At 41.1% G+C, this 12,862-nt stretch overlaps 1 protein-coding gene across 4 annotated transcripts in view; it reads right to left on the reverse strand.

Annotated features, from left to right (window-relative positions):
* raph1b (Ras association (RalGDS/AF-6) and pleckstrin homology domains 1b) overlaps positions 1-10,692 on the reverse strand; it is a 40,308-nt gene extending 29,616 nt beyond the window's left edge. For 2 of the 4 annotated variants that reach the window (XM_032556427.1, XM_032556426.1), the window contains exon 1: positions 10,405-10,691. The gene's annotated coding sequence lies outside the window, so the exon portion shown is untranslated. Of the gene's footprint in view, positions 1-3,448; positions 3,575-10,404 lie in introns of those variants that run through there. The other 2 variants (XM_032556425.1, XM_032556424.1) reach the window with 2 other exon arrangements.
* Positions 10,693-12,862: the final 2,170 nt, after the last annotated feature.

The raw sequence follows: 12,862 nt of genomic DNA on the forward strand, positions 1-12,862 counted from the left end.
CATACATGGAGGGTCGCCTTGATTTTTTAGATGCATGTTTGAGAAATCCTTTAATCGCTCTGGGCAGCCAGCTTTGCAAAACGCCTGGGTGGACCCAGCTCCGCCTTCAACATGCAACTCCACCTCAGAGCAGCAGCTTCCAAACTTCTGAGCTCCCCTGCAACACCCCACTCAGCTCCTTCAGACTAGCCAGCAGCAATTAGTTGGAACTGTGCATCTGCTTAGCTCATATTTACTTCTCAGTGCATCACTGGTAAAAATGTTGTTAAAGCTTTAATAGAGGAGCTCAGTTGAGATGACTTCCTGAAGGCGGAGTGTTAGAAAGAGCAGGAGAATCAAATTTACCAAGTCTTATTTTAAGTCTTTTAAGTATATTTGACATGTAACTTAAAAGGTAAAAGCTACTTAATCAAAAGCATAGAATACTGCCCATTTAAAATGTTTTAACCAGACAGAGCTAACAACTGGACCACAGTCTGTGTTCTGAAAAAGATGAAGCAGTTACCCTCAGCCTTCCTGTAAAGTGTGCAGAAGCCGACCATCAGCCAGCCGTTTGATGATGTGCCACAAAGTCGACCGGCGATGGGAAGGCATTAGTATTGATCAGTGGATTGCTGTTGTTTCAGGTCAAGTGCAATCGACCTCTTCACTGGGTCAATACAAAAGAAAATTTAAAAAATAAAAAAAATCACTGCTAAGGTTGTTTGATCATCAGTGCCTTTGAATCGATATATGTAGAAGGAGCGCTCCACTGTGGCCTGGAAGGTGCAAGGTTTGAATCCCATGTTTGGGTCTTGAAGTTTGCATGTCCTACCTGTACATGCATGCGTTCTCTCCCAATACTCCGGCTTCCTCCCACAGTCCAAAGTCATTAAGAAACATCTCTAAATTCCCCTTAGATATCCAAGGTTTCCAAAAATAATCCCCGCTATCAGGTATATAAAACTCAAAGACACAAACCACCAGAAACAGGTTCTGGGTCAGAGTATAGAGTATTATCCTGCTGGAAGTGGCCATCAGTGGGGATAGGGGGTTCAAAGTGTGCAAAGAAAAATCCTTCCCCACAGATTAGACCATGAAAATGTAGACGTTACCACCTAGATGTCACAGCTAAAACTGAGTGAGAGTGGAGGTGGAAAAGCTCTCGTGTCATATCGCACAATAAGCTGGCACTGAAACACACCAACCTGCACCGAACCGCTCAGCGTAAATGAGGCATTTTAGCAAAACTTACTTCACTTTGACTAGAACTATTGAAGCACTTAAATATCACGTCACATCCCTACTAAAAGCATCATGTTCCTCCCCTCTGATTGGCTAATTTGTTGTGTAAACAGGCAGCTATCTAATAAACTGGCTGGTTAAAGTAAAATTTAATTAAATATGTTTTATGTTACACTGTTTTGATTAGATTTTATATTATTTCCAGTAATTGTTCTGATCCTAGTTTGTGCCACTCTCCTCTTAGACTATGCCCTCTGATCAACCTCCAGCAGAACATATTTATAGGAGCTTTATTTTTTGAAGTCCCACAGCCACATTTAATTATTAAATGATGGTTGTTGTGAATAACTTACGCAGCACCTCTAGAAACGTTGTTTATTTTTCAGATTTCTTCACCGTTGTTTGCTATTTTTTAACTAAAGGTGCAAAATATAATAATTTAAACAATATTTTTCAAAAATGATCCACATAATTGTGTTATGTGTAAATCTGGACCAGAAACAATGAAAAGGTGAGCTTCTTTTTTAAGATCAGAGCTTAGATCCAGTAGTGAAGAAGTTATTGAGACAAGCTCTACTATTATTTACCTTCAGCTGTTTCCCCTCATTCAATATGCAGTCTGGTTCTGATTACAGTGAACCCATCTCCACTCCTCAGTGGGATTCTCCATGCTCTTAGTGAGAACTCGCCCCCTGGAAAAACCACACATGGTGGGAATTATGGAATAATGCTGTGTCAGGAATGTTCCCACGATGGCCAGTGGGATCTAATGGAGGTCCCACTGGTTGGTTGGCAGCCGGTTGGGTTTAGCAATAACACGCATGAAACGTTGCACAGTGAAATTCTTCTTGTATTAGCCCACATTTTGGACCTGCTGCTTTCGTGCTGGATCAGAGACGCTGCTTTGTGGAGATTTATTTGCGCCTGGGTTTTGCGTAACAACAAAGGAATATTGTGTACTCTATAACCTCACCACCGGCATGGCTTTAGAGCAGCTGATATTATTAAAGATGCACATCTCTACTCATTTACACTGTCTTGCAAAACTGTTCACACCCTTCCAACTTTTCCACATTCAGTCAACGTAAAAGTGAAAAAGTTCAAGGTTCATGACTAAGGTTTCTGCAGGTTTCAACAACTCAAATTTAAGACCTAATTAAGACCATTATGAATGAAATTTAAGACCTGCATCACATACAAAGAAAACTGAGTATTGTATATAACAGCAGAAGTGAGATATGGGCAAAGATGAATGTTGTCCAGCAGACAGGGGACAAATTTACACTTACTTATGATAGACACAAAAAAGCTACATAGCTAGCTAGCAAGGGTATGCTAGCGGCTAGTTAGCGGTAGCCTCAATCACCATGAGTCACAAATCCTGACAGAAAAGTTCCACAAGAAAAATAAACTTCCTAGAAGATATGAGATTAAATAGTCCCACTACCACATATTTAAGGCTAACTTATATTTTTTCTAATATATTTAAGAAATTTTAAAGTCTTTATTTTAGATACATAAATTTCGGACATTTTAAGGATGTGTGGACATCTTGGTGACTGCTTTTACAAATCCCAGCTATCACCACCAGCTATCGTGGGGGTCAAGACACAACAGCGACCTTTCCCTTGAGCTCCAAAAGCAGATAAATGGGCAAACAAAGGGGCAGGTTACGCTTTACTCACCAAGAGGAGTTGGCTGTGAGGCACGTGGACCAAAATAATCAGAAATCACTGGAGAGTGAGGATCAGCCAAACAAAAAGAGATTACAAACTGTACTCAGCCACCAACTTAACCCAGAAACTCGGTCAATACAACCTTGTAGTCACTTTCAAAGCTGCTGGGGTATTAGTCCGACAGATTTGGATACAAACAGTCGCACATACACACACTGCTTTATGAGATTAAACTTGTAAGTTTGAGTTACTGTCAAGGGATTTTGCTTCAAAATCTGCGCCAATCCACTTCTGCTACTGCAAGCACGGCCCCGCAGCCTTTATTGGCCGAATTCTTTCTGCATTGTAGGTTACTGCAGTGAAACTCTAGATTCCTTCGCTGTCCTCAATAAACCCTGACGTGAAAAAAATAAATAAATAAAATAACAGAGCAGCCTCCCAGTGTTAGCTCTTACAGTAAATCCAGAGCACTACAGAGAGGCATGTGAGCAAAAGAGAGGCTTCCAGATTTTGGCAGTCGACGCGAGGAAAAAGACGGATGATCTCACCGCTTCCAAGTTGTTGTCTTTCGGATGAAACCTCTTCCACCCAAAGTGTTTCACATTTTCCTAACAGGTGCGCCTCTGCTTCCTCCGGCCTTTCTGATGGGGGTCACTGCTAACATCGAGTTCCCACCAATGAGCAGGGCAATCAGCCAGCTTCCCCACCCTTCCTTGAGGTTTCACTGCCCACTTAAGTGCTGCCTGTCGAGGACATGAGCGGGGTAACTTTCCTGCATGTGGTAAGAAGATGCAAGAAGTGCATATTTAAAGAGTGCTCAGCCCTAGTTTTTGGATCAGAGCTGGTTTGCAGCTTGAACTAAGCACAGAAACACTTGAAACAGTTGGAAGATTTCAATAATGTATGGCTGCACCCGAGTAAGCGTGTCAAGCTGCAGAACAGCTTCTGTGGCTGCAGTTAAAGAGGATAACTAGAAGAATCTGTTACAGTTTTATAATTTATGGATGGGTCTAAAGGGGGGTTTATGTTTAAATAAATTCAACTTTTTAGATGTGTTTTGGTTTAACTGAGCAGTTAAGTTTAGCCACAAAACAGCCACTAACCGTGTTGGTTAATGATAATGTAAATATGACATTTGTAGCCACTCAGCAGGGGAGTCTTACATAAGGTGGGGTTCCTCATATTCTTTCCTTGTTATATGCCAGTTGTAGTTTTTGAAAAATGTTCACATAGATATTAGCATGTTTGATTGATTAGTTGTTTTCTTGTAGCCATTTCCTGATTTATGAGGCTCAGAACCCATCACTCTCATATGAATGGCATGTTTTCTTGTCTTTCCCATTTGAAAAGTGGCTACGATTCAGTACAAACCTGGCAGTAAAAGGGATCCTGAGTTTCACACAGGTGTGAACACACGTAAAACAACCGGAGAACAGTTTTCTTCTTCTTCGCGTGATTCAATGTATCCGATGTTACTGAGACGTCAATAGAAAATATCTAGATGTACTACAGGAATACAACGTCATGGATTAAAAATTAGAAGGTGAAAAAGATCCTTATTAGTTATATTCATGTTTTTAGGGTTTCTAATAAGTGTAGCACCTGTAATTTGTTTATTTATGATTATTCTATAACAAAGAAGACGTGAATATGTTTGGAGGGCATTGTACCTAAAATCCAACACAATAAACTGATTTGAGAATAGTAATACCACCAGATTAAACTACATCTGATAGCCTCATATGATGCCACTATTACATTTTCCCCAAATAACAAATAGAGCTGAATCCTCTGTGGATTTCACTGGAATTCAACCCCGAGGTCAAAGGTTCACGCAGCAACAATGCGCGCCGCTCAAAGCGGAGGTCGCTCACCTCAGCGTTTCAGACCGAAAGGTGGGCATTTTGCAGTGGCGTGGGAGGAAACAGCAGTTTAATTTGTCTACATCTGTGTGTGGTTCCTCCATCACCCCAAAAACAAAAACAGAAGCAGCTTGCGCAAGTCGACACGGTGCAGTGACGAAAAGCTGTTGTGGTTTGGTGAGAAGAACGTGAACTCTGCTCGGGTTCTGCTTCTGTTTATCTCGATAAGAAGAGTAATCGCTATTTCATTTAATTCACTATAGGATGTAAAGCAATCTAGTGAGTAGGGTATAAATCCTGCTTCTCCATCTGCAGCTCATGAATCACCTGGTCTATAACTATGGGCCAGACAGCACAAACGTATCTCCTCTGAGTTAGCACTTTGCACACTCTCAGTAGTGCTCCAGCTTGCCTTAAGCATTCCGTGTCATCTCCGATCCAAAGAGCCATTATCCTGAATCCGACTCCACAGACATCCCATGCCATACATCATCCCACCTCCCTACTGTTGTGGTGGAGCATAATCTAGACCCGTGAAGAAAGAAACCAAAAGCCATAAATCACATCTTCTGCGTTCTCTGCACCGATATTGGATACAGCCGCTGAAATTTCAGACGATAAGTCCCACAGGGAGTGGATTTGTGTTTTATTAATCTTGGATGTAGAGATCAGATTTGGGGCAATTGCTCAACTTCATTTGTCAGTGGGTGCACAAAGCCAACCCTCTGGCGTTTACTGTCTCAGGCGTAAATCATGCTGACTACAGGTGGGAAATTTAACAACACACGAGGTGAGGTGCAACCAGAAACTTGAAAATATAGTTTGTCATAATTAAAACAACATCAGAATCCAAGCATATCATGTGTCAGAATGGACTAGTCAAAGTCCAGACCTAAATCCAATTAATAATTAGTAAAAAGATTAGAAAACATTCAATCTGACAAACACTGAGCTATTTATAAAAAAAGAGAACATTTCCTATGTTTATTAGTGAGAAAATGTTGAAACTATGAATCATTTAGCTTCTTTTTCAAACGTAGGCACTAGTTTGTGTTGATTTGTCACAAATATGAAGTCTAGTTTTTCATGTTTTCTCTCAGGTGGATACATTTAGCCAACTGACAATCAGCCAGGAATGAAATTGGGCCATCTGCAGTACAGTACAGGATAAAGGAAAAGGGTGAGGAGGGGGACGGAGGGTGTCACCCACCACAGAGCAGAGAGAATCGGCCACCTGCCTCTAGCTGGAGAAACTGTCGTTATTAGCTGCCTGAGCTGCTTAGACAAACTAAAGGAAAAAGTTCAAAAATGAAGAAAACAGAAAAATAGTAATAAAAAAAGAACATCTTTAGGAGAGAATATTCGCTCAAGCTTTCAGATTACTGCTGAAAACACAGAGCAGAGCGAGATGATGGCCTCGTTCTGCCTGCTCTAATCAGCAGAGAACTGGCTGCAGTGTTCATCAATTCTCCCCTCAGCACAGGCAGGTCATCTGACACACCTCGCTTCCTGATGAGGCATTAGGATCCTAAACTGTGCTGTTTTTTTGTTTGTTTTTTTAATGCATAATGCCTTATTGTAAGTAAATGCCTTGGAAAAGGATAGGCAACAGTGCAAACAAAAGCATAAAAGGGGTGTGACTGGACCTCAAAGTGTTTATTTCCATCAACAGAAGTGGGAATGAGCTAATCTTTGAGTGTGTGTATATGAGTATGAAAAGGCCAACAGGAAGAGCAACCTGCTATCTGCAGCAGCAGACGTTTTGCAGGCTACGGGCAGCCCTGGTTAGACATTTGTCTTTGTTTGCAGACATTAGGGGCAGCTGCCACCAAAGGTCAGCGAAATGTTGGCAGAGCGAGGCCCTGCAGAGGCTGGAGCCACGTGCCCTGGGAAAAGCTGAGGACACGCCCACTTTTCAGCCTGTTTTTACCCAAATCTCACTTGAACAGCCATGTTTTGCTAGGTCTGCAGTTGTGGGATCCCATTTTCATCTCCAAAGCTTTATCCTTTCACTCTTTGGTCTTTATGTTCACTAATTTTATCTAGCAAAACGCCAAGATCTTCGCAGAACATCTGGATTTAAACTAAGATTAAATCACACAAAGTTATTTGACCGCTACTGAAAGCAGATTGCATTTTTAGTTATTGGTGTCGGAGTAAATGTGGCTGAAAGCAAACGCATAGCACACTTTTGTGCACTATCTGTCAAATAAAACCCCAGTGAAATACATTGATGTTTTTGGTTGACAACATGTGAAAAACCTCAAGGGGTCTGCATAGTTTCACAAGGCCCAGTATCAGGTTCTGGTCCCCTACTGCACCCTCTACCGCAGTTCCCAGTGGAGCTGCGTTTGAAGTGCCATCCCCCTTATAGCTGCACCTCTGGCTGTAATACAAGCCGGGTAAACTTACACCGACCACCATCGGCACCTCCAGCCTCATCTTTTGAGCTTTTGTGAGGTGTGGTCTACAGGGACTGACACACAAAAAAACATGAGCAGCTTTTTGGATAACCCATCCTGTGGCTCAGAATCATTCTTGAAGCTTAAAACTTACATAAGAGGGGTCGTTCTTAACTTATCAACAACATTCCAGGGAATCAAAGAATGCTAAAAACAAGGAAAAAAATATTTTTGTAGCTTCAGAAAGGAAATCAGACTGAAAGTGATTTCACTTTGCTTTTAAGCAGCTTTTATCTTGTTATAACACCCTAACTGGACTTTTATTGCAATATACTTGCATGCATTTCCTCATATCCAATAACCCAGTCGAGGTGAAACTCACAGGCCTGAATAAGACAAGAAAAGTTGTCTCCAACAACAAAAAACACAGCAAACATCCCACAGACCTTTCCATTTACACAACCAATCGTAATGAATGTCTTCGGGAGCACTTCTGGACTGGGATGGAGCGCAGGAAACAGACGCCGCCAACAGCGCCCGAAGGAATACATCAGCGAGTTTTCCAGATGCGTTTCGGGGAATCTTTTACGTCACAACTCTGACAAGACAAAGAGGGAAATCTGATCCCGACGTGCTGCTACTTTCCTCTCGCTACTTACTACTTGAAGAGGGAGCATGCAGAGGGCTAGTGGTTATTTTCAGCCCATTAACTGCACTGTAAAAGAATGGATGGTCTACATTGTTGCAGCACTGTCTCCATGCCCAGAATAATGTGCTTCTAGTCTACTGCTTTCTTGATGCAAATCAAGCGTGCTATAAGGCCACAAACAGTCTATTATAATGTGGGGAATAAAGGCCGGGCCAAGTGGCTCTTTAGTGGCTTTTTCTCGTGTTGTTCGGCTAGAAATTAAGTCATAGATTGTGGAAAACAAATGTCAGCAGAGAAGGGAATAAACTAGTCAGGCCAGCTTTAGTCACACACAGAAATGCAAGTGTTTAACAAGCCAAATAAGAGGCAAAACATATGTAAATGAAGTGAGGTGGCTACCAAAAGAAACAAAACGCTGAATGCTGGATAATATAGAAAAGGAGGAAGGATAAAGCAACAAGAAATGAATGCAAAATTGACACAAACAATCATTCAAAAAGAAGGGGGAAAAAACCTAAATGAAATTAGAAAAGGGTGGAGTTCTTGACTGGAAAATGATCGATTTCTCCGTCCAATTTCCTGGACAAAAAATACTCTTGAAGTCTCTGTGTGTTTTCTGAAAGGACTGAAGAAAAAAGAACCGTACTGTAACCATACCTCAGTAGCAAAATCATTTTCATGTATGACAATGCACCATCTCATGCTGCGAGGAATACCACTGTGTCATTGGCTGCTGTGGGTATGAAAGGGGAGAAACTCATGGTGTGGTCACCATCCTCCTCTGACCTCAACCCTATTGAGAACCTTTGGAGTTTCCTCAAGCAGAAGATCTGAGGGTGGAATGCAGTTCATATCAAAACAGCAGCTCTGGGAAGGTTTTCTGACATCCTGCAAAGAAATTCAAGCAGAAACTTTCCACAAACTCACAAGTTCAATGGATGCAAGAATTGAGCAGCTGATATCAAAGAAGGTCCTATGTTGACATGTAACTTGGTCTGTTAAGATGTTTTTGATTGAAATAGCTTTTGATTTTAGTACATGTGACCACTTAATGCTGAGCATTCAAAGAATGACCGTTTGCAGTTCTTTATAATCCATAAAATGTTTAGAAAATCTGCTGTGCATAATAATCTGGAACATTGCATTGTGAGTTTTTTATTTTTGAAAAAAAAAATACTGTTCTCCTGGGGAGCTTTGTTCAGTAAAATTTGATTTATACTGTAATAGTTCATAACTTGAAAATTATACTGACCATCATTTGCATTGACCATTTAGGAAAATCTGAGAAAATATCACTTGCATAATAATTTGGAACACAGTGTGTTTAGGGTGCCAACTGATGCACCATGGCATTCCTGTAGCTGTCAGTTTTGCAATGAATCTGAAGATGCTTCTGACTGAATACTAAAGCTTAAAATTATGTTTGTAAGAGGTACTACAAACAATGACTTCAGGCGTCGCCATGTTGAAATTTTGACTTCTTAACGTCAAAGCCATGACTTCAGAGGTAACTGAAATGCCGCATAAATCCCACATTGAAGTGTTTTGTGAAACAAACTTTTCCTCTGCCCTATGGCGCCCCTTATGCCATGGCACCCTGAGTGGAAAGCCATATCGCCCATGACAACTCCTGCAGCCAGCTAGAAATATGGCTCACTAAGGTCAACCCAGGGTCACCATCTTCTTGTTGTTCAAAACACTTCAAAGACTTCAGTGGAAAACAGTGGAAGACAATTTTCAAGTCATAAATAATCATTGTATGGACACTCCAGGCTCCAATGAGAGCTGAGCACATAATAAGGAGAACCATTGGTCAAACTGGCTGAATGTTATCCAATCTGCTGCGGCCAGCGTCACCCAACAAAGAGGATTAAACCGGTGGTGATGAGCTGCAGAGGAGAGATTTTTTAATCACCGGCTGAACATAACCATAACACCCACAACCCGGTTATTTAACAGCATTTCTATCATGCTGTATTCCTCAAATTCAGCAGCGAAAGCCCAAACATTGGCTCGCCATTCTCCCCGGCCATTACCAGAGGCTGAGCCAGCCTCCTCCCGGTGACAGGGTGGAGGCTACATCTTTTTTGTTTAGCTGGATGATGCAGGCAAGGGGAGAAACCAAATTCACCCTGGATATACTCCCGGGCAGCGTCAAAGCAGGGCTTTGCCAACAAAAACTGACAAATCGCTCCCAAACAATGAGCTCATGTTGAATTGTCCCTCCCAGGAGAGCGGCGGCTCTTTTCCCAGTCGACCCAAACGCTGCACAGCCCTTCTCCCTGAGAAAGGGATTGTTCAATGGCCGCAAATGAGGCACAGACTCTCCTCATTCAAACATCCTAACGCAGAAAACAGCCAACACACAGACACATACACACGCTGGTATGGAAGGATATGTTTTTTTTTTGTTTGTGTCTACTTCTTGTTTTCTTTTCCCCGAGGTCACAGTTTGGGATGGGCTAACAATGTGGATATCCAACATTAAGGCGACATTAATGGGATTTTATCGATATAAATCGCTTTAATAAAACAGAATAAAAGCGATTAAAGTCCCCGACGTGCCAGAATTGAGAATTAAATCTACTTACTGTGAAATGGGATTCACAAAGAGGCTTCCCGTTTTCCCCTCAGTGCTGTCCAAGATAATAAATAAATATCCTTGTCCTCAACGGGAGAAAATATCGGGACAAACTCCTGTTACGATGTGGATAATTAACGATTTTAAAATTATGAGTCTATTTTAAACTGTCCTCATGTTTCCACGCGCTCCCTCGCCTGCAATCCACAAATCTGTTCCCATTCCCATTCTTCTCTCCCGCAGCTGCTGTGGAGACACGCTGCGCGTCTCCGTCGTTTCCTGTCCAGCCCAGGAACGGACATGGACGCTGCCTTCAGGGCCCGTCGGAAATTACGTTAGGACAGGGGTATGGGGAGATGCAGCGTCTTGCAAAAAGTTAACACACATCTAAATATTTTTATCAAATCTGGTGACGTTAAAACTATAAACCTTAAAGTATTTTTTGGGGGGATTGAGAGAGGGGATTCTGCATGAATCATTTTTTAACGAAAAAAAAAAAAATCCGAAAATATTTTTGCGTTAATACAGGGACCCAACATAGTAGTTTCAATCCCTGGTTCTCAAACTGCGGTACATGTACCACTGGCGGTACTTGGGTTGCTTTTAGTGGTACTGCAGTGAAATTTCCGTATTAGTTATTTGAACACTAAGTACAAATTAACTACTAAAAGATTAGTTAAACAGCCCAGTCAAAGTCTAGACCTAAATCCGAGAATCAGAGACGAGTCATGAAAATTCATGTTCACAGACTCTCCATCTAATCTTGAGCTAATTTGCAAAAAAAAAAAAGCTGCAGAAGACAGAGGTAAACATTGTATAATTTTCCATACACTACATAAAATCCCAATGAAATACACTGGATTTCATTGGGATTGTGTGAAGACACATCCTCAGGTCTGAGGTGGGTGTTGCAGATTAAAAGATTATTGTCATCCATATCGATCTCTGTCCTTTCCTGATTTGAATGCTTCACAATCCTACAAACAAAATAGATATTTTCTTCCTAGTTAAGGTTTCTAACACCTATTAATGTAAGTAAACTCATGCAAATGGAAACGTGAACAGTAATTTTTTTTTATTTTTAAGTCAAGACAGGCTATTAAAAGGAGGTAAAGCTTGTCAGGTACCAATAATGAAGCCTACAGGATGAGAGAGAACCACCAGCAGAATGATTATAAAGTGCATTGTTGCCATCTAGTGGATCTACGTGAATGTTTCTGATCACTCCTTTTTTCTTTTTCTTTTTTTTAACCAAGACGTTTATGCTGACACGTTTCAGACAAGTCATCTCCTACACCTGGTCTGAACATGCTTTTCTTGTACATGCTCCTTAGATAATGACTCATAATACTTTGTATTTCTTAATCACTTCTCATAAATGTGTCTTTCTCTGTCTGTCAGCGTTTCCTGAAATCACACAATGTCAGGCACGTAAATGTCAGCGGAGCGTTTGCTGCTGTCAACCAGAGGGTTCGGTAAACACTCCACCTGGTTCACAGATCGGGTCATTGCCCTTTTTCGTTTAGTTGTGCAATCACAGAAAGGTACTTCAGACGGTCGAGCCCAAAGTGGAGATGTTTGGATGTGTTGCACAATGTTACATTAGGAGAAAAACAAACTAAAAAGGGAGAAGCGGATGTTGGAGGGTCATAATTTGAACTTTTAGAACTTCACAAAAAACTTGCCAGTCTTTCTCTGCCACTGCCAAACAAATTTTGGTAGAGGGAGTGTTTTGGTGTTGATCTCGGCCATAAATGGAGGCAATCTCGAAGCAACGAGATATTAAAACTAGATTCTACAGCAACTGGTAATCCCTTATTTCCACTCTTAGGAACTTAAACTGTTGGCTGAAGAATATGATGCCATCCCACAGCAGTGTATAACCAAACTGCTGACCAGCATGACATGGCGGTGTCAGGCTAACTTCAAACATCCAAATTCACTAAACACCCAACAAGAGTCAGTAGCAGGCTAATCTGCAAGTTTCCTTACAAATGTTGCACCATTTACAGGAAACTAGAGATGCTATCCAACATCTACGCTGCAAAAGGAAACGTTTTGACAAACAAAAACAACTTCAGGACTTTGCAATAATTTTTTTTTAGATGCGTGCTTTCAATTAACTGACACATAAAACCTCACATCATTTTATACTTAAATTCTTTACGTACCCATTTGTGCCGCATGTTATTTTTGTGTTAATTTTAAAGGAATCACACTTATATGACCTTATAGTTTCGTTTTCCAGCAAATATGTTCTATTTCTAACAAGTAAGTGTGATCTGGGGCACATAGAGCAAATAAAAACAACACGTATCAGTGTGTTTTGTGTGACCTGTGTGGCTTTCATTTCTCCAATACGTACTTTCTGACAAAATAAAATCTCAGAAGTTAAACAGCACACACAAAAGAAAGCAGGGGGGGGGGGAGGAAAGCAAATATCTGATGATTTCTTTGTTTAATTCATG

Source organism: Xiphophorus hellerii, chromosome 24 (assembly GCF_003331165.1).
Source record: "Xiphophorus hellerii strain 12219 chromosome 24, Xiphophorus_hellerii-4.1, whole genome shotgun sequence".
Classification (NCBI taxonomy): Eukaryota; Metazoa; Chordata; class Actinopteri; order Cyprinodontiformes; family Poeciliidae; genus Xiphophorus; species Xiphophorus hellerii.